The sequence below is a fragment of the Aulonocara sp. 'chitande type north' Nkhata Bay genome, linkage group LG9 (assembly GCF_057382095.1).
Source record: "Aulonocara sp. 'chitande type north' Nkhata Bay isolate Kocher_YH1m ecotype deep benthic linkage group LG9, A_spYH_male_GT1.1, whole genome shotgun sequence".
Classification (NCBI taxonomy): domain Eukaryota; kingdom Metazoa; phylum Chordata; class Actinopteri; order Cichliformes; family Cichlidae; genus Aulonocara; species Aulonocara sp. 'chitande type north' Nkhata Bay.
Genome location: NC_141352.1, coordinates 1,198,437 through 1,220,007, shown reverse-complemented (window position 1 = coordinate 1,220,007; position 21,571 = coordinate 1,198,437). Strand labels below are relative to the sequence as shown.

Genomic DNA, 21,571 nt, shown 5'->3' with positions numbered 1-21,571 from the left:
GCAGGATAGTCCACCTTGGTATCCTATCCACCCTCATCATCAGGTACAGCCACCCCCCACCCCCTAAGACTGCCAGGCCCCATCAACCCAGTCAATGTCCTTTCTGAAAATGCTAAACTCTGAGTAAGTTAAATAATAAATTTACAACACTTATATATCTAAGAATATTTTGGAGTTTACTAGTCGCTGCTGTAAACAATGCATTGAAACTACAGCTTCATTCAAATGTTTTAAATGTTCCTTGTGAAACTTAATTCAAAATGTTTATTTCGATGTTCTTTGTGACACTATGGCTACGTGTCTTCCCTACCTCAATTTCGTGGTGTCTTGCAGAACTGTTTGCACAATTTGATGCAAGATATTTTTGTATTTATATAATAAAGCAAAAAAGGTTTGCAATTTCCCAGAGGTAGATTTATTTTTGTCAGTATTTACAAAGGGAATTTGTTATTTAAATAAAATTTAAAAAGTAAACAAGGAAATTAAAACCAAAAACCAAAAAAGAAACCTTTGGTCTACCTACACCATGTCTTCTTGCCATGAAACACTCCCTGCAGGTGAGACAAAGTACTCGCAAAGGACATTTCGTAGTTTATTTGCTTCCACTGAGGGGTTCCGTGCACGGCCCATTGAAATGGACTGAAGCTCTCCCACCCTTCTCCATGCACCGTCGACTAGGTGATGGTTGGCATCCTCAGAATCCACATAGCCAGGTGGTACACAGGCGTCAGATCTGTGGTCCGGAAGATAGTAGTGCAGAAAAAGACAAGCAAAGATAATGGTGACAACCTTGTCTGGGTCCAGGCAAGTTGTTGTTCTGAAAACTCTGAAGCGATTTGCCAAAATTCCGAAAGCGTTCTCCACAACGCGGTATGCTCTGGACAGACAGTAGTTGTACATTCTCTGATTGGTGTTGAGGCTTCGAAATGAATATGGTTTCATGAGACCTGGTCGGAGGGGATAAGCATCATCTCCAGTTAGCATGTGTGGCATCATAGCATCAGTGCCTGGCAGGGTATGAATGGGCAAACACTCCCGCATCAGACACCCTACCCTGTGTCCCTGCGCTTGCATACACAAACTTGTAATTGGCACCAACTACAGCCATAAGGATGATGGAAAACCTGGACATTTGGTTAAAATACATGCTGTCACTCTTGGCAGGGGGTTGGATGAAGATGTGTTTCCCATCTATAGCCCCCAGGCAGTGTAGAAACTGCCACTTGTTTGCAAGGTCTCTGGCAATGGCCTTCCACTCAGAGTCAGTTGATGGTGTCTGTGAAACACAAGTAGAAAGTGATGCATCAAAATAATCTCTGGTGAATTAATGATTTCTTTTCTTAACCACACATTCAAATCACTGTCAGACTAGGAGTTCACTTTACTTTTTTAAATACACACTTAACAAAGACTGAACAAATACATCTGTGACTCACAATTGTTTTTGGTGAAAACTCGCTGTATTAACTGATGGGACGTTTTTGACAATGTGCAAATCAGTCTTTCAATAGTATGAGCATGGGTAATGTATTTCTAATCAAAATTACCTTCAAGTAATCTTCATGCAGTACACAGGTAAGAGCTGTGCATGTTTTCATGACAATCCTACTCAGTGTGGTGCTTCCAATCCTATACTAGAAACTTAATGAGTTGAAGGTTTCACCTGTCAAAGAGAACAAAGCGTCTTAAATAGTGTCAGGTGGATTTTGATGGTTAATGTAAGGGATAGTGGACATGGATGGATCTTCATAGAGTGACAGATTTTAGATGATCGATGTAGAATAGAATGTATTAGTAGCTTGAACATAGTCATAGTATGTAGGTGGATAGATAGACTTGCAGTTATAGGGCCAGTGTAACTGATGTAGAAAAGCAAAAATATGTATGTACTTGCATGGGTGAACTGATTTCTTAATGTGATATAGATAGATGACCTTGCCTCGTGCGGAGCATTCTATAGTTTAAGGGATTTTATAGGGAGCCTTACAGAATTTTCATGTCCACACACTTGCCTGTTGCTAAACATCGTAGGGTAACTGAAAGCCTTTCCCTGGGGCTGATGGCCTTCCTGAGGTGTGTATCCTTCTTGATGATAGCAGGACTAACCCTCTCCAGGAGATAGTGAAAGTCCTCCACAGACATTCGGATAAGGTCCCGAAAACCCCTCATATCATCTCCCTGTTTACACAGAACAAACTCAAGAACACACCAATAACACAGCAACATAATAGATGTTGGATGTTATTGGTAATTTAAGAGTCGGACCGATATTTAACCAATGTTGTATAAAGCAGAAAGATGTCCCAAAAATCACTTTGGTAGATGTCATTCCCTAGAATACTACTCAAGTAAAAGTGTAAAAGTACTGTAGTTAATGGCCAGTAATCCAATTAAATAAAACACTAATAGGCTAAAATTAAATGTTGCTAATGTTAAATGTTTAACGTAGAAGCATCAGATGTCTTCAAAAACGTACCCATCATTAGATAAAGCCTACATCAACATGGGTAAGATACGTGCAGATAAAGTACCTGTGTAGGTAAGTGCAATTTAGCTGTTGCTGCTTACCTCCAGTTCTCGTTGTAGAATTGACAGACCGCAGACGTCTGCCCAGCCATTTCCTTGTCTATACACGCAGTCACCTTTTCTTTTTCGATCTTTCTGCACACAGAGTAGCACACATTGCTGATGTAGCCAGATGGGCTACTCGCCTTTCTTTTTCTCTCTCTCTCTCTCTCCCTCTCCTGCGCTCATTCTTTTCGCCACGCAACTAGGTTAATTGGGAACCCACCTGCATATTGATTGCAAGGTGGTGTTAGCCCGTATAAAGCTAAGCCGGTGTTTTGTTGGCTCATTCCTCCCGTGCATTCAGCGCAAAGCAGCAGTAAATGCTGGCACACTGCGACGGACTGATCAGCAAGAGCAGATTATATGACAGCTACAGGTATGCGCTCGCTTAACCTTAGATTCCCTCAGAGTACTGGAATTTGTGTTAATTTAGTTTTTGCGGCCTGTTGTAGCGCGGCAGTTTGTTTTATTCCGACGTTGTGGAGAGAGGTGCTCGTGTTATCCCCACCAGCTGAGAGTATAGCGCCTCCGGTCCTGGAGTTAGCCGTTAAAACTACTTTTATTAGCATTTATAGCTATAAGAGTTTAAGGTTACATTTATCTGTTGTTTTAGGGTTTGACTGCTGTATTCACCTCTCCGTGGCAAATCGCCCAACCTAAATTGGAAGAGTGAAACGCCTTCCCAGCCGCTGTTGTGAGGACTCCTCCTAGGTGGAGCCTGCTGTCTTGTCTTGTCTCGCTTTGTCTTATCTTTTATTAAGTAGGCTTACCTTTTTCTGGTTCGCCTGGTTTTATTCCATTTTATTATGGACTGGTGCTCGGACTCACGCTTCTGTGATCGGGCTGAAGCGACCCTCTGCCCGAGTGTCGTGCTGGGATTTTAAATCGCCTTGGTTGCCGGTCTCAGCCGGTGGGGAGCCAGACCGGCTTGTGATTGAGAATAATTACTACCAGCACGAGTGGTAGTTTGACCTGTGGGGTATAAGCCTTCCTGTGTGCGTGTGTGTGATTTCTTTTATTAAAGTTATTAAAGTGTGTTTTAGTTTTTTATGATCTGTAGTGAGCCTGACGCTCAGTGTCCTTTTATTCGTTTAACATATTTTTCTGTGTTTTATTTCAGTGAACGGAGGACGTGCCAGTGGCCCTGGGACCTCAGGTGGTGGGTCGTTTTCACACTTTCTTTTGTAAAGCACCGGGTGGGCTGCAGTGATTCTTTTTGTGTGATTTTCTTTTGGCTCCACAGCTGCTGGTAAGTCCAAGTTCCATGGTTGTTTTATTTTCACTTTAGGACACTGTCAACAATGACGCTACATCTTTGTTTTTAATATTTTTTTTATTTTTACTATAAATAAAACTGTTTTAATATTGGAGCCAACCTGCCTCAGTGTGCATCCTTGAATTTGTGCGGCCTCCTTTTATTCCTTTTATCTATTTTTCTTAAATATATTTCCTGGGGGTGAAATTCCCCTAGGTGGCGTTGTCCTTTTATTTCCTTTTCTCTAACCCCGCCGACCACTTGGTCACACTAAGGCAGCGCGATTCTCTTCGGTGAGCATTTTCAAATTCTCAGATTACTGTCTCCCAACTTCCGAATTCTTCTTCTTCTTCTTCTTTATATTGTTTATTGGCTGTTGAGCCATGCTGGATTGACTGCATTCCGCAGGCCTTACCATCAATCCAGCAAAGTGTGCTCTTGCTAGGACTGAAGTCCAGTACCTCGGGTTTACAGTTGGAGGTGGGACAATTAAACCACAGGTCGACAAAATTAATGCAATTACATCATGTCCTCTTCCACAAACCAGGAAACGGCTTAATTCCCAACTTCTCAGCAAGAGCAGCCCCATTGACGGACAGGACTGGCTGAAGATGTCCCAATAAGATTCGGTGGAGAGCTGAAGCTATTGGAGCTTTCAAAGACATTCGCCAGTCCCTGAATAAGGACCCAGTTTTACACTCACCAGATTTTACAAAAGACTTTACGTTGCAGGACGATACTTCTGAAAGGGGTCTGGGAGCAGTGCTTCTGCAGGGACCACCAGAGGATTGTCATCCTGTCGCCTACATCAAGCGAAAGCTGCTACCAAGGGAGAACCGCTACGCAACGGGTTTGAAGGAAGCTTTGGCCATTAAATGAGCACTTGACTCTTTCAAATTTTATTTGCTGGGAAGAGAATTCATCCTTCAGACTGATCACAAAGCCCTGCAGTGGCTGTAAAGAATGAAAGACAGGTGGTATCTGGCTATGCAGCCATACCGGTTTAAGGTTCACTACATCCAACACTACTGCTGATTACCTCTCTCGCTGCCTGACGGAAGATCCAGAAGTGGGGGGGTGTATGATGGCCAAACCCATGGCAAAACTCTAAAGGCGGTAACTCTTTTATTGTCATTTCTTTATTTGAACCCAGTAACACACTTTAGTTTCCAATAACATTATTGATTGGTTTGGATACATTTGTCCTATTTGTAAGCGTACACATTTAGTTTACTTACGTATTCATACCAGTTCATTTCTTTGATTTTTGACAAACCTTTGTCTTTTATTTCTTACCTGCCATCATCCCTGGGAGTTGCTGGACAACAGATGGTAGCCAGGGTTTGAAACCACTAAATGCAAAAAGGGATAATTGGACCGCACTACCACTTCCTGCTGAAGGGGAGAATGTGTGTTTTTTTTTTTTCATTTAAAAACAAAGTAGTTGTACTTAATTAAATATTTGAATTTAGGGTTTCGTAGTTTTGATTTCCTTTTTTGGTGTTTAATTTATTAACAAACTAGACTATACTGCATTGTTTGTTATTTTCAATTGTGTTTTTGTTTAGTTACCCCTTGTGTGTCATAGTGGTCGGATCAGCCATTATATACAGTGGGGCAAAAAAGTATTTAGTCAGCCACCGATTGTGCAAGTTCCCCCACTTAAAATGATGACAGAGGTCAGTAATTTGCACCAGAGGTACACTTCAACTGTGAGAGACAGAATGTGAAAAAAAAATCCATGAATCCACATGGTAGGATTTGTAAAGAATTTATTCGTAAATCAGGGTGGAAAATAAGTATTTGGTCAATAACAAAAATACAACTCAATACTTTGTAACATAACCTTTGTTGGCAATAACAGAGGTCAAACGTTTACTATAGGTCTTTACCAGGTTTGCACACACAGTAGCTGGTATTTTGGCCCATTCCTCCATGCAGATCTTCTCGAGAGCAGTGATGTTTTGGGGCTGTCGCCGAGCAACACGGACTTTCAACTCCCGCCACAGATTTCCTATGGGGTTGAGGTCTGGAGACTGGCTAGGCCACTCCAGGACTTTCAAATGCTTCTTACGGAGCCACTCCTTTGTTGCCCGGGCGGTGTGTTTTGGATCATTGTCATGTTGGAAGACCCAGCCTCGTTTCATCTTCAAAGTTCTCACTGATGGAAGGAGGTTTTGGCTCAAAATCTCACGATACATGGCCCCATTCATTCTGTCCTTAACACGGATCAGTCGTCCTGTCCCCTTGGCAGAAAAACAGCCCCATAGCATGATGTTTCCACCCCCATGCTTCACAGTAGGTATGGTGTTCTTGGGATGCAACTCAGTATTCTTCTTCCTCCAAACACGACGAGTTGAGTTTATACCAAAAAGTTCTACTTTGGTTTCATCTGACCACATGACATTCTCCCAATCCTCTGCTGTATCATCCATGTGCTCTCTGGCAAACTTCAGACGGGCCTGGACATGCACTGGCTTCAGCAGCGGAACATGTCTGGCACTGCGGGATTTGATTCCCTGCCGTTGTAGTGTGTTACTGATGGTGACCTTTGTTACTTTGGTCCCAGCTCTCTGCAGGTCATTCACCAGGTCCCCCCGTGTGGTTCTGGGATCTTTGCTCACCGTTCTCATGATCATTTTGACCCTACAGGATGAGATCTTGCGTGGAGCCCCAGATCGAAGGAGATTATCAGTGGTCTTGTATGTCTTCCATTTTCTGATGATTGCTCCCACAGTTGATTTTTTTCACACCAAGCTGCTTGCCTATTGTAGATTCACTCTTCCCAGTCTGGTGCAGGTCTACAATACTTTTCCTGGTGTCCTTCGAAAGCTCTTTGGTCTTGGCCATGGCGGAGTTTGGAGTCTGACTGTTTGAGGCTGTGGACAGGTGTCTTTTATACAGATGATGAGTTCAAACAGGTGCCATTCATACAGGTAACGAGTGAGGGACAGAAAAGCTTCTTACAGAAGACGTTACAGGTCTGTGAGAGCCAGAGATTTTCCTTGTTTGAGGTGACCAAATACTTATTTTCCACCCTAATTTACGAATAAATTCTTTACAAATCCTACCATGTGAATTCATGGATTTTTTTTCACATTCTGTCTCTCACAGTTGAAGTGTACCTCTGGTGCAAATTACTGACCTCTGTCATCATTTTAAGTGGGGGAACTTGCACAATCGGTGGCTGACAAAATACTTTTTTGCCCCACTGTACAAGGCTTTGAATAACAGGCTTAAATAAATACCTCATCTTAAATACCTACCATATCACTCCAACACTTCACCCTTAGCCTGCAGGCCTACTTCCCTGGGTTCCCTGGGTATTTAAACATTGAATGGGAGGCAGAGCCTTCAGTTCTCAGGCCTCTCTTCTGTGAAGCCAGATACCAGTTTGGATTTGGGAGACAGACATCCTACTTTTAGGATTAGAGTTTCCTCTTTAATAAAGCTTATAGTTAGCTCCCCCACCTTAGTTATGCTGCAATAATCCTAGGCACCTGGGGTAGTCCACCTTATTGAAAATGTGTGATATTTAATCACAGTAGGAGTGATGAAGATACGGAGAGTGACTGGAGAGGCCACATATATTTACTTTTGCATTCAGTGCCAAAGACATGGATAATTAGAATGACATTTAAAACAGCCAACAGTTTGTAGCAGGGTTGGCCAGAGTGGATGTTAGCTTTTGTTCGGCAATACATCATTAAATATAAGGATGGCATGAATCTAGGGGTTCTGGCCATGAGCTCTGGGCCAAACACACACTCATCAGCAGTGGTGTCTGCATCAGGGGAGTATCAGCAATCCCAAATGAGGTGAAACTGGTGTTTTCAGCTAATATGCAGCTGGCCTCTGAAAAGCAATATCTGTTGACTGAACCTATGCAGACAAATCCACAAGGTCACATTAATGGGCTAGTTATAACAAAGTGCCAAATGTCTGTCAGTGCTTTCAGTGCTAAAAGTCTTTACACAATGGGTTGTTTTGTTTTTTTATCTGAGATTTATTAATTGACAGTGGGCCAGTCACGTACAGACAATCAAAATGGGAACAGGGCCTGTATATGATTTGATGCTTATCCCTTATATCTTTTATTTTACTTCTTCACTCACTTCACTTTCTTGATACACCCAAGAAAAAAGGGCATCTAATGGTCTTTTCTCACTATTTAAGAAAATTCTAGACAAAAATGGTGATGCAATAAGCCCAATACACATACTGAATATAAAACATATTGATCCCAGATATTGACTGCAGAATGAAGCTGGTGAATTTGAGCAAAGCTTGTTAGACTCTGTGCGGCCCCCTGGCCACAGTTAACAACAGAACACACATTTATGATAGTACAGTTTTGTTAAAAAATATCTATAGATCTACATCTCTCTATCTACATCTCTCTATCTACATCTCTATATAGATAGATAGATAGATAGATAGATAGATAGATAGATAGATAGATAGATTCTGTGTCTCTTAGATACAGAACTGTTCACGTTAAAAGGACAGCTTATAAAATATGCAATGACCATAAGCCACTGCTGGAGGGCTCACTGTATCAGAGTATATAAAATTAGGGATGAGCGATACAAGAAATCAAGCATGGGGATCTCTCTTTCTCGTTATCCTCTTATTACTTTCAATAGAGAGGACCTCTTAAACATTGGACAATCCTCTCTAGGTATTTTTTCCCTAGTTCTCATCAACCCGGATAATCTAACTTAAAGAAGAGCTACAGTGAGAACCTACAAAACAGCCTTTTCAGCTAACTCTGACTCGACATCAGTTTAGAGAGGCCTGCAGCACATCACCAGCTACAGGGGTCTGGATCTGTGAGGATGTGTGTCTGCTCATCCAGAAAGAGAAAAGCCAGAAGGCTCCAGGACCTGATTCTTTGCCAGCCAACTTGCCCCATCTTCACCAAGATCTTTAGCAGATCTCTGAAGCTATGTGACGTGCCCTCCTGCTTAAACACTCCACTATCATCCCAGTCTCAAAGTCCACCATCACATGATTAAATGACTACAGGCCTGTCACCCTGACGTCTGTGATCATGAAGTCCTACGAAAGACTGGTGCTGACCCACCTGGTAGAAGTTGCAGGATGCAGTCAGTATTAGTCTGCACTACATCCTACACATTGACCAACCAGGGACATATGCCATCCTGTTCATGGACTTCAGCTTGGGCTTCAACACCGTCACCCAGACATCCTCCACCAGAAGCTCACCAAGCTTACTGTGGCCATCACATGATGGACAGGAAGCAGCAGGTGAGGCTGAGGAGCACCACATCCCACAAACAGACAGTCAACGCCAGCCTCCCCCAGAGGGTGTGTTTCCCCCCTCTCTTCCTTCTCTACAGTAATGACTGAACCTTCTGTGAAACTCCTGATGTTTTCCACTGCTATCACAACTGGAGATTGATGCGATACAACAAATGGTATGGCAAGGGGGAGACAAGACATCAGGTCTCTTGGTGGAGATATCATCATTTCTAGTACAACCCAAGTACAACCGGTATATATACCGTACAAGTCGAAAATTTGAACACAGCTTCTCATTTAATAGTTTTTCTTTATTATTGTAGATTCTCACTGAAAGCATCAAAACTACGAATGAACACAGACTGAATTATGTAGTAAACAAAAAGGGTGAAATAACTAACTAACTTTAGATTATTCAAAATAGCCACCCTTTGCTTGATTACTGTTTTGCACACTCTTGCCATTCTCTGGATGAGCTTCGTGAGGTCGTCACTTGAAATGGTTTTCCAACAGTCTGGAAGGAGTTCCCAGAGATGCTGAGCACGTGTTGGCCCTTTTGCCTTAACTCTGCGGTCCATCTAATCCCAAACCATCTCCATTGGGTTTAGGTCAGGTGACTGTAGAGGGCAGGTGATCTGGTGCAGCACTCCATCACTTTCTTTTATGGTCAAATAGCCCTTACACAGCCTGAAGGTGTGTTTGAGGTCATTGTCCTGTTGAAAAATAAATGATGGGTCAGCTAAAGACAAACCAGATGGAATGGCATGTTGCTACAAGATGCTGTATTAGTCATGCTGGTTCAGTGTGCCAGTTTCACCAGCAAAACATCACACCTCCTCCTCCATGCATGTAGAGACCAACCGTTCACCTTTTCTGCATCACACAAAGACAGGGTGTTTCAACCAAAGAACTCAGATTGTAGAAGACAGGCGATTGGTGTCGTAAGCCACCCCTTCTGTTCAAAGATAGTTTTTAACAGTTGACATAGATTACTTTTTTTAATCCTCTTTCAAACCCACTGTCTTTTCTGTCCAAAGGTGAGCACTGGCATCCTCGAAAGAGTGACCTTTATCCTTTAGGTGCAGATGTATGGCTGAGTCTTGTCCTGTGGAGTTGGCTCTTCTTTGTTATGCCATAGGGATCTCACTGTTCTCTATTCACATTCACTGGAGGACCACGTATACACAAACCCCTCCTCTTGCTACAAGGTGGGGCCACATATTTAAAAAAAAATAATTATATACTAGTATGCTTCCTTTAAAAGTACCTGAGAATTCTCTTTAGCTTCCTAATCTTAGCTAGTTTGGCTCTTATGGCTAAATTATGGCATTGACAAATGTGTTCGTCAGACGTGGCCCAAAAGCCATGAGGTTGGATTTGGCATGGGTTATAATAATAATAATAATAATAATAATAATAATAATAATAATAATAAAAATAATAATAATAATGGATTGGATTTATATAGCGCTTTTCAAGGCACCCAAAGCGCTTTACAATGCCATGGCATGTGTAGGCACATACATCACAAATGCCATACACTTCACATATGATCCATGTACTGATAAACTGCAGCTGATTTGCAGCAATGATCCTTGTCCTAAGACAAAACATTTTTGGCCCAAAAAACTGCATATGTCACCCATTCCACACAATTGGTGTCATAAATTTTTAACTAAACAAATCAGAGATAGGAATTGTGCAGAAATATTGAATAGGGAAGAGTAAGCTCTCACTACTAGAGAGATTGGTCCACAGCTCCACCACCTCTTTTGAAAAGAGCACATCATTGAATGTTGTTGTCATGGTTTCCTTTGTTTCCTTCTTTGAAGAAAAAGCTTGTAGAAGTGACAGCCAACAAATTGTACTGCAGGTTGCAACAAAGCTACATGTGAGAGGTGATGCAAGGACAGACGTTTTGTTGTGGACTCAGTGATGGTGGGCGTTAGGGGTGAAGAGAAAGAAAGATTCTGTTACTTGAAGTTATTTCCAGCGGTGACTGAATTTCATTTTGTGGACCATTCCTTCTGTTTCTCCGCTGTTGCTATAGCAACACATCTTTATTTGTGTAACGTATCTCAGTTCACTAAATCTAACAAACAACTGAACTGAGTGTTCAGCAAATTTATGTTAGGCTATGATGTTTTGCAATTATTTAATGTAAGGTTATGAGTATAATACCAAAACAAGCAAAGAAATGCATGAGCGTGATTTTTAACTGGCAGTGTTTAAGAAAGGAAGCACAATTTCTGCTCAGGTTACTGACAGGTTACTATGCTTCTTACATACCAATGTGTCACGATCTGAGGAGACAGACCGTGCGGTGGTGCGTGTGGTGGACCCAGGTGCAAACACAAGAGAGTAGACCTTAAACTGAAAGTGAGCCTTTATTATGGCTGAAGACAGGTCTCACACAAAGCAGAAAGACCGTGACAAAACTGAACTAAATTAAACTGGGAAACGGATACTGTTAAATAGTGATGTGACGTTCTGTATCGAGGCTTCGAAGTGTGTGTCGAGTAATGGAGGGGGCGTTTCCGCGAAGCGCGTATCGAGGCTTGCTTCATTTATGGGAGGAGCTGAAAATGATGACGTCCGAAGCCTCGCTGCCCGGCTGTACCACGTGACTGGTTCAGGAAGCGGTTCGAACTTTGCCGCGAGCTATGACAGCGATATAAACCCCTCAGACCCCATTCAAAATGTGGGTGTTTGATGGAGAGTTGCGGTTAGTGAGAGTTAGAGACAGATTGGAGAGAGTTTGGAGGTTTAGGAGAGTCAGGAGAGAAAGTCAGGAGAGAATGGAGCCAGCTAAGAAGAGAAGGATATCCTCCCCTGTGTGGGAACATTTTGAGCTTATATCTCCCAACAAGGTGTGTAAATTTCTACAGAAGATGTATTTTCATAATACTGATGGTGCAATACAATTTATGTTAAGCTGTCCTTACTTTTGTACAAGGTGAAGTGTTTGCTATGTGCCAGGGAGCTGGGATATAACAACAACACCTCATCCATGCTTAGGCACTACAGAGCTTTGCATGAGAATAAGGGGGACACCGATTGTAGAGCAAGACCAGGTGAGCCATCAAATGCCATGATAATATAGCATGCTGTAATGTTACTAAATGATATAACAATATCATACAATGCAATAAGTGACGTGTGTGATATTTATATTTGTGCTTTGTTTTTATTGTCTTTCCGTACTGCCAGCATAAATATACACAGTATACTGCCATCACTACAATATAGATGTTTTACACACTCCCATTGTTGTTGACATTTACAGGCTGTGTGCAAAATGCCACACTCTTCAAATTCATGCCAACTAATATTTTTACGTCCAGTAGGTGTTCTGCTAGAGCAAATGAAGCTTCAAGAAGCTTCGCGTTGGGGTGAACCAATTGGATGAAAAGCTTCAGTGCTTCATGAGGCTTCATCTGCCCATCACTACTGTTAAACTATGAAGACTCAGAAAGCTATGGCTAAGAATACAAAAGACTGGGCATGAAAACATGGAGGGTGGGAAACACAGACTGCATGAAACACAGAGACTAAATACACATGAGGGATGATCAATTCAATTCAATTCAATTCAATTTTATTTATATAGCGCCAAATCACAACAAAAGTCGCCTCAAGGCGCTTCATAGATACAGAGAAAAACCCAACAATCATATGATCAGGGGAAGTGGCCACACATGGGAGCACAGCTGACACACATGAACCTAACGACAGGACAGGAGAAGTGAAACTGAATACACTGACAGTGAATACAGACTTTCAAAGTAAAACAGGAAACATGGAGACATGACATGAACTTAACATAACCACGCAGATATAACGCATGACAGGTAGACGCACGAACCAGGGAGACTGAGTACAGGGGGAGATGACATAAACAACTAAGAAACAAAGGGCTAAACAGCACCCTAGAAATTAACTAGACAAACTAAGCTAAAGCATAAATGAATACAAAAGATACATAAAACTCAACACTGGGTCACACTACCCAGGACCATGACACCAATGTGCTGCTTTTATGTTATTTTATTTAGTTTTATCACATGATCCTATGGCTTTGGGTTGTTTTTGAGCTTGGAATCCTTGGAGTTGCTTGGAGCTTTTGTTCTAATGCTTTTGTAAGTTGAGATGTAGGATTCTTTTTCTAATGCCTTTATTATTCTAACAGATTAGAAGTTGTAGGAATGCTGTGGTTTGAATTATGTCTTCATTGTTTATTAGAATTAGCTAGTTTACTTTTATTTTATTTATTTTATGTGTTCACAGTTGCTCCAAAATAGTAAGAACAGTAACCAACTAAACTATATTAACACAACAAGGATACAATGTTTTGCAAAATGCCTGTAATAAAAAATAGGTCTAATTATAGATATCCCAGTATATTACACAACATTAAATGTATATTTTTGACATTGATGTCCCCTCATATTATATTGACTTTGTATCAGTTTTCCCTACGACCGCTATCAATTTCTCTATTGAGAAATTTACAAAGGAAAATTCTCCAGTGTTTCCTTAATAGCCTTCTTTAGCAGAGGATACATTGGCTAGCCTTTAGGATATGAACGTGTTATGATAACGTCAACCCTTGCTCAATCTTAACATGTTACCGAAGTTCATTATACATTCGGAAAAGTGATATTTACAGTAACTGAATCTCAAAGACTCAGACTGACTTCAGTGTCTCTATGTCATGTCTATGGAAGCCCGTTTCCGCCATAAAAAAAAAAAAAGATCCATAACTCGGAATTTCGAGTTATTTTCTCGAAATTTCGAGTTACTTTCTCGAAATTCGGACTTATTAACTTGAAATTTCGAGTTATTAACTCGAAATTTTGAAAAAATAACTCGAAATTTTGAGTTAGCGCTGCCAATAAGAAATCTACGTGGCTGATGTCATTTCCTTGTTACCCGGAAGGATATGGCGCAAAGGGGTGCGCACTCAAAACTGGATCGTGTCATGAGCTACTGTATTAACAACAAATGGCGCCAGGTTCTTCAGTTTTGAATGCCTTCCTACAAATGATAACTGGATAAAAGGTATACAAAAACAGTGTGACCGCGATTGTTACGTACAAAGTTGAATAGCATGCAACGTCAGGGTTAACCAAAGGTACCTATAAGGTTTCTGTTACACGCTAATGACACCTGTTATGTCTGATGAAACAGACGTTTTGCTGAAAACATGTGTAATAAGTGTACAGCACTGTATAAAACAAAATCACAAATCACCCAAAACAGGGAATATGACTGAATATATAAAAAAGGAACAAAACCAATGAAACTGTAACCAGACAACTGAGAAAATGTGGGATTGACTGTATTGTGATGCTGATTGTAGTTACAATGCAAATGGACACTTAAAAATGCAGTTCCCACTTCTCCACCATAGTCAGAGCTCATAATGTAGGTAGGCACAGATACTTTGATGATAATATGGTGGCTTTATTTTAATTTTGTAATTTTAATTTACATCCTTCCTTACAGCATGGGAGACTTTATACAGACCTTGGAGAATGAGAAGGTACTTAATTCCAACAAGATACTGGTTGAAATGCAACTTTTCCTCATTGTTCTTAAGTTAAAAATAGGATTGTATTTTCAAGGCTGGTTGTTTCAATAAATTAAATTATTTTTCCATCTTTAGATTGATGCCAGTGTCATAAGTCTAATGACAGATGAGGAGCTGAAGACTTATTTGCCATCATACGGTGATCGTCTAGCAGTATTTGGATTTTGCAGACGGAGGGGCAGCAGCCGCAAGTCAGCGCTTTTTGAACGGCTGAAATCCAAACTGTCCAAAAGAAAATTATCTGAAGAGGATGGCAGTAGCACACGGCAAGAAGAACATTCCCAAACAACCCATAAAAGAAATGCTCTGAAGAGAAATAGAAAAATAGAAATAGGATGGATGCATTATGATGAAGACACTGAGGTTTTCAAGCAGGTTAGAGCTAGACGAGGAGGAGGAACAAGAAAAATAGACATTTGCAAGGATGCCAAGAAAAGGGACATATTACAGGTTGCAACAGGCCTGTTCTTTCCAGATGGAGGAAACATTCAGGGGCCCTTAACAGATTTTGACTGTGATCTGAAGGATTATCAAGAGATGATAGTCGATGATGCATTGACAGTAGGAGAACTTTATCATGTCACAAAACTTAATATCCTCAGGTTCTACCTCACCACAAAGAAAAAACAAAATGACAGCCTTCAGAGCTCCAACCCAGGTTTGCATCCATCTTTAGAAATTGAAGCGAGTCCTCAAAACCAAACCTCTTCTTTTACTGTCACTACAGTCCAAACATCTGCTCCATTTGAAACAATCAGCCATGATGTGACATACATTGAAGACACTCCAAACGATAACCTTCCACAATCTTCCACGCAGTCTCTAAGCGCTAACACTTCTCACAGCAGTGACATTATTTTTGTTGGCCCCTTTTCTGACAGTGAGCCAATAAATTTGGATGACACCCAGATTTTTTCTCCACAACCTGGTCCATCCAGTGAGAGAGTGAGGACGGTAGTGGTGGTCCACAGAGGGCAGGTAATGTCAGAGCTCATTTCACATTTTAGTGATAAGGACCTTGAAGATGTCGACATCAAAATCCAGGTCTTACTGCCTGATGGAACACCTGAAATGGCCCATGACGATGGGGGAGTTGTGAGAGACTGTCTTTCAGAATTCTGGAAAGAATTCTATGGCCAGTGCACCACTGGAAACGTTTAAAAAGTGCCCTTCTTAAGGCATGATCTTGGGCAACCGGAATGGGAGAGTGTGGGCAGAATCATTGCATTTGGATGGGTTAGAGAGAAATATCTGCCTGTGAAAATTGCACCTGCCATTCTGGAACAAGCTGCCTTTGGATATGTAAAGAGTGATATTGTGGAGAATTTCCTTAAGTTCATGCCTGACTCTGACGTACAGTGTTAGAGGCGTGGCGATCAGACTTTAGCACCGTGGACCAAGAAGAACTTATAGACATACTTGATAACCACAGCTGCAGAAAGATACCAACAGCCTGCAATGCCACTGAAGTCCTATTGGAGCTTGCACACAAAACACTTGTCCAAGAGCCTGCCTATGTTATTGAACAGTGGGCAAGAACACTCAGCACTGCATGGGAAAGCCTTTGTGATCTATCTTCAGTTTATGAAACCCTCCAACCAACTCTGAGAAAAGTTCTCAAGTGTCTCACTTTCCCTGAAACAATGACGGCTCACCAGAAGCTGATTCAGAAATATCTAACTACATATGTGAAGAATGCTGAGAAGGAACATTTGTGTTTGTTCCTCAGGTTTTGCACAGGTTCAGATTTACATCTGGGAAAGAACATCATCATTGGGTTTAACGAACTGAAAGGTTTCCAGAGACGACCTGTGGCACACACATGTGGGTGTGTACTGGAGCTGTCGATAAATTATGACAGCTATCCTGACTTCAGATCGGAGATGAACAGTGTGTTGGAATCAAATGTGTGGGTTATGGACATTATATAAAGGTTTGATTCACGGACAATGGCTTAAAGGCTATTGTTGTTTTACAACAGATTATATTTGAGTTGTGAACTAAGACTAAAGTGTTCCCATGTGAATGTCACAGCAAAGGTTTCAGGTGTTTAGAAACTGAGTTCCAAGAAAAAGTCTTTGGTGAAATACCACTGTAATGCAATTTGAGGTACTTCTTTGTGTTTCTGTGTTTTCCTATTACAACTGAGGCAATATTTTTCTAAACACTTGTGAAATGCATTTCTGCAGAGGTCTCAGAGTCTGGAGACCATTTATAAGCATTCCCATTTCCTCAGTCAGCATGTGTGCATGTGAACAATGAAAGCAGTTTTTCCACCTTTTATTCATTTTTTCTATTATTTGAATCCAAAATCAACTTTAAAAAATGCATTAGGTTAATTTTAATTTGTCAAATTTTATTAATGTAATGTCACAAGATGACATGTATTGTAGTGGTTCACCAGAAAATTAGAGATTGAGACCCCTGCAATATGTAGTATATAGTACATGTAGGAGATATATGCAATATCTCCTACATGTTTTATCATCGTGCACACATTTTACAGTTTACAAGTCAGGTTTTACTATATCATTGTATTTTATTACAGTTATGTTTGTACAGTTCTGTTTAGCCATCTGGGTTATGGTGACTTTTGCTAAATTGAATGGCCATAAGGCACACCTATATGCTTTTATTTTGGATTTCTGTGAAATCAGCAATTGCTTAGCTGAAGGTTGATTTTTGGTTGGCTTTTCCTGATTTTTGTAATGGAAAAAAACCCTTGTGTATCATAGCCCCCTTTTTCAAAACTGCATAGCCAATGGGGTAGTTATTTAAAAGATATTTTCCTATATTTTGGTTTTCATGTTTGAGCCTAATGTATTTGCTTCATAGTGGTTTTAGACCACACGTTCTTATTCTTTAATTGTAGGATATTGTTATCAGATCTTGCCATATTATCCTCAATCTCTTTTTATTGTCCCATTCTTTTTGTATTTTTAATAATTATTGAATTTTTGCAAAACATATTGCATATTTTTGTTGAGTGTATTGTCGTACTTTTTCCAAGTCTTGTGCTGGCAATTAGCTTTTTATAAGAATACTTTAAGGTTTTTTATGTTACTGTAAATACAGTACAGTTATTTTGTTTTAAGATAAGATGATGGCAAAAGATCTGTGTTTTATAATAAAGTGTTCAATGAGACAAATTACATCTTTCATTTTGGTAATTTCTGGGTTTTTATTATTCTGAGGCACAATCCAAAAAAGAAAAACCATAGGCCCATAAATCTCACTTAGTTAGGTTATCCATATGCTAAAAAATATATAATTATACTGCCCATAATCAGGAAAACAGTCAGTATATATAAAAAGTCTCAGCAGTGAAAAAAAATGACAGTGAAAAAAATTTTTTTTACTGCTACATAACCAGATATTTCAAAACATCAATAATTACTCAAATAAAAAGAAAGATGAAAAAGCATATTTACAAAAAGTTGAAATCATAATTCCAAGGTGACATGCGCTGCATATCCTCCAAATAGCAGGTCTAACAGACATTATGTTTACATATGTTTTAATAATAAGGCTTTTAAAACAAAAAGTTGGTTTGTTAATTGAAATAAACCATCCAAAAAAAAAAAAAAAAAAAAAAAACCCCTCCAAAAATTAAATACAATTTTTATAGCATTTTTCAATTGGCCCTGTTTGTGAAATACATTTTCAGGCCCTCAAAACCCATGTATGTGTGCCCCAAAAACGACAACCATCCAAAAATTAATAACTCATAAAAGTTTACAGTAAAAAATGAAAATACAGCATTAAAAATGCATAACGATGTCTAACCTTTAAGGCAAAAGCTCCAACTCAGTAAGCATCAACTGCCTTAGCTTTACATACAGATCCACTGTATGAAACACATCATCTGAGAAGTCCAGGTTATGTTCTGACATGAGTTCTACACAGAGATGAAAGACATCCTCTTCACATGGAAAGTCTTTGAACACGCATTCTTCAAGGCAGGCTTCAACTTTGTCCATATTGACATGTTTGAGACAGTCCCTCGCGCCATAAATGTCTGGGAGGGCATACATAAAAGATGGTCGGCCATGAGGACTTCAGGAGTTGTGGACTGGGCGCATTCTGTGGTCATTCCAGGCCAAAGCAACTTCATTTAATTCTTCCTAGATGAAAACAAAATGAACAAAAGAAACATTTTCAGGCATACAGTATGAAAATGTTAATGTACAAAAGCACAACATTGATTTTCTTAGCTTACACACCATTAATGTAGCTTTGAGCTACATTAATGATATCTATCTGTATATATATATATATATACACACATACCTATACACACACACACACACACACACACACACACACACACACATATATATATATATCATGAACAGACAGATACTTATTTACTTAGTTTTGCCCCACCAAAAATGCTAACCGAGTACAGAGAGAGGCCTAAACACATAAATAATCAATGTGTTATAATGTATAATTGTGTTCCTTGATATATATGTGGATTTTTTTTTTTTAACAAAACAGTTTTTTTTTAAAAAGCACTACTTTTCACGTGTACTTTAATATATCTGATGTTTCTATAATATACAAAGGCCGTGTGAGTTGTTACAAATTAAACAGTTACAATACATGTCGTTTACACAATCACCTATGTAAACTCACCTGTATAATGTGAAGAAAACAGAACTGGACCAATGATTTGTCCAAGAAAGAGTCTGAGAAGTGGCCATCCTCTCTTAGTTTGTCAAATAGTTCAATCCAGTACTGGATACACTGGCTTCATAAGATTAGCCACCATCTTTCAATGCGTTGATTTCCTGTACTTGCTCCAAATATGACGTGCTCTCTTTCTGGTTCATTGTCTGTAAAGTGCAAAAATCATTGCATGTGAGCAACATGGACGTTTTCTGTTCCTAGATCTAATCTCACTCGATCAGGGCAACCACCTTGTTGAATCACGGCATCCATGAAGTAGCCAGCAATTACTCTCGGGTCATTATTTGTCTTGTAAGCGTCTAGCCATATTACACTCCTTGAAAATCTGTCAATGCATCCACTGATTGCAATCCCAAATGGCTTCAGTTTATCGTAGCCGTCGATATGCCACACATAGTTGGGGCCTCTGCTATGATACACTCGCCTCCACAGTCGTCTACATGACCTCAAATCCACACCTTCTCCATCGAATAAACGGAGCAGAAGACGAACGGTTTCTCTGTCAGTAACAATGCCATTCATCCAACACTTCTGGTGCATCCAACGATACCCATGACACTGTCCTGAGGTTGCCAATTGTGCTTGTATAAAAGCTGCCACCTCTCCCACCTCTGTTTTGTTCTTTCTGCGCCAAAGTCGGTTGTTGTGTAAAATCCTTTCAAGTGTACGGAGGCTGATAGTAATGCCATGTGATTCAGCTAATAATGCAAGAATCTCCTCATTTGTGAAGCCACGCTTAAAATACTCAGCAATTTGTGAATTCATGATCCGTATCTGTAATACTGTTAGCATTTCTGTAGCATTTGTAGCTGAGGGCTTCAGCTTCCGGGTAACAAGGAAATGACGTCATTCACATAGATTACTGATTGGCAGAGCTAACTCGAAATTTTGAGAAAATAACTCAAAATTTTGAGTTATTTTTCTCATAATTTCGAGTTATTAAGTCAAAATTTCGAGTTGCTAAGTTGAAATTTCGAGAAAATAAGTCGAAATTTTGAGAAAATAAGTCGAAATTTCGAGTTAAGTATCCTTTTTTTTTCAGTGGCGGAAACGGGCTTCCATACAAGTCATAGAGAAACTTTGCCTTAAAATCTTTTACTGAGAGCGAGAGAAAAAACAAGAACAGCAGGAGGTGTGTAAAATGATGCAGCAGAAGGGACTGAGAATTATTTACTGAAACTATCTTAACCCAACTTAACTGTCTAAAAAAAGACCATTAAAAGTCCTAATAAGGGCTCTAATTGTTGACTATCTTTATCCTGAGGTTAACACCTTTTGACAATGATGATAAAAGCCAAACCAAGACAGTTGTGAGTGTTTTCTAGGGAGTTTCCAGTCGGGGTGCACTTTGTATTCAGCTAGCTCCAGGCTGGAACACTTTTTTTGGCAAACCACACTGATAATGAAGGCAAGAAAAGGATAGTTCCTCTCAACGCGTGCGGGGCGAGAGTGTCCAAGTTGAAACATAACAATGTCTTGGAAACCCAGAGACTTCAGCTTCAAAGAACTGGTAATGTTGGTGCAAAATCATCACTGCCTGAAACCATCCATGACTGTTCAGTTTCAAATTCCACACCCATTTCAGTGGCTGCTTTCATGGCAGAGCTGAGACAGTTATTGGAACACTGTGATTTTGGAGGCATACTGGATGAAAATGCAAATGCAGATGCCTTTAGCTGCTTCCCCTTCTCTTGGATCCCTAGTCATTCTAGCTTTCCCCCAGAAACGTTTTTTATTTAGATAGACTATCCTGCTCTCCTTGTGTGTGTGTATGCTACACAATTCAGCAGTAGCCAAACTCCTCTTGAAATACCGCGCAAAGTCAGGATGTAGCATCCAACTCCTTTTAATTAGTACATGTTTTTTTTCATGGAGTAAAACTGAAATACAAATGACATAGCTACTATGTCTAAAGGGTTATGCCACTGGAAATAGTTAATTCATAAAAGATATATTAACTATACAAAGCAATACACAGCATAACTATGTAATTCTGTTCTCAGACATGTGAAGCTAGAGACACCAGCAACCATAGTCAATTGTCTTCCAGGGGCCAGAGCAGGCAACATTGAGGGAAATTTAAAACTGCTGGCTAAGGGTAAACGTAAATTCAGTAAAATCATAATTCAAGTCGGCAGTAATGACACCCAGTTACGCCATTCGGAGGTCACTAAAATCAGTATTTAATCGGTGTGTAA

General features: G+C 40.1%; 2 pseudogenes across 1 annotated transcript; one reads left to right on the top strand and one right to left on the bottom strand.

Moving 5' to 3' along the window:
* The first annotated feature begins 14,756 nt into the window (after positions 1-14,756).
* LOC147321382 (uncharacterized) lies at positions 14,757-16,612 on the top strand (annotated as a pseudogene).
* Positions 16,613-17,925: 1,313 nt separating this feature from the next.
* LOC147321381 (uncharacterized) lies at positions 17,926-19,625 on the bottom strand (annotated as a pseudogene). Its single transcript, XR_015130866.1, has 2 exons — positions 19,320-19,625; positions 17,926-18,805 (listed from the first exon to the last, which is right to left on the bottom strand). The product of XR_015130866.1 is annotated as an uncharacterized LOC147321381 (transcript).
* Positions 19,626-21,571: the final 1,946 nt, after the last annotated feature.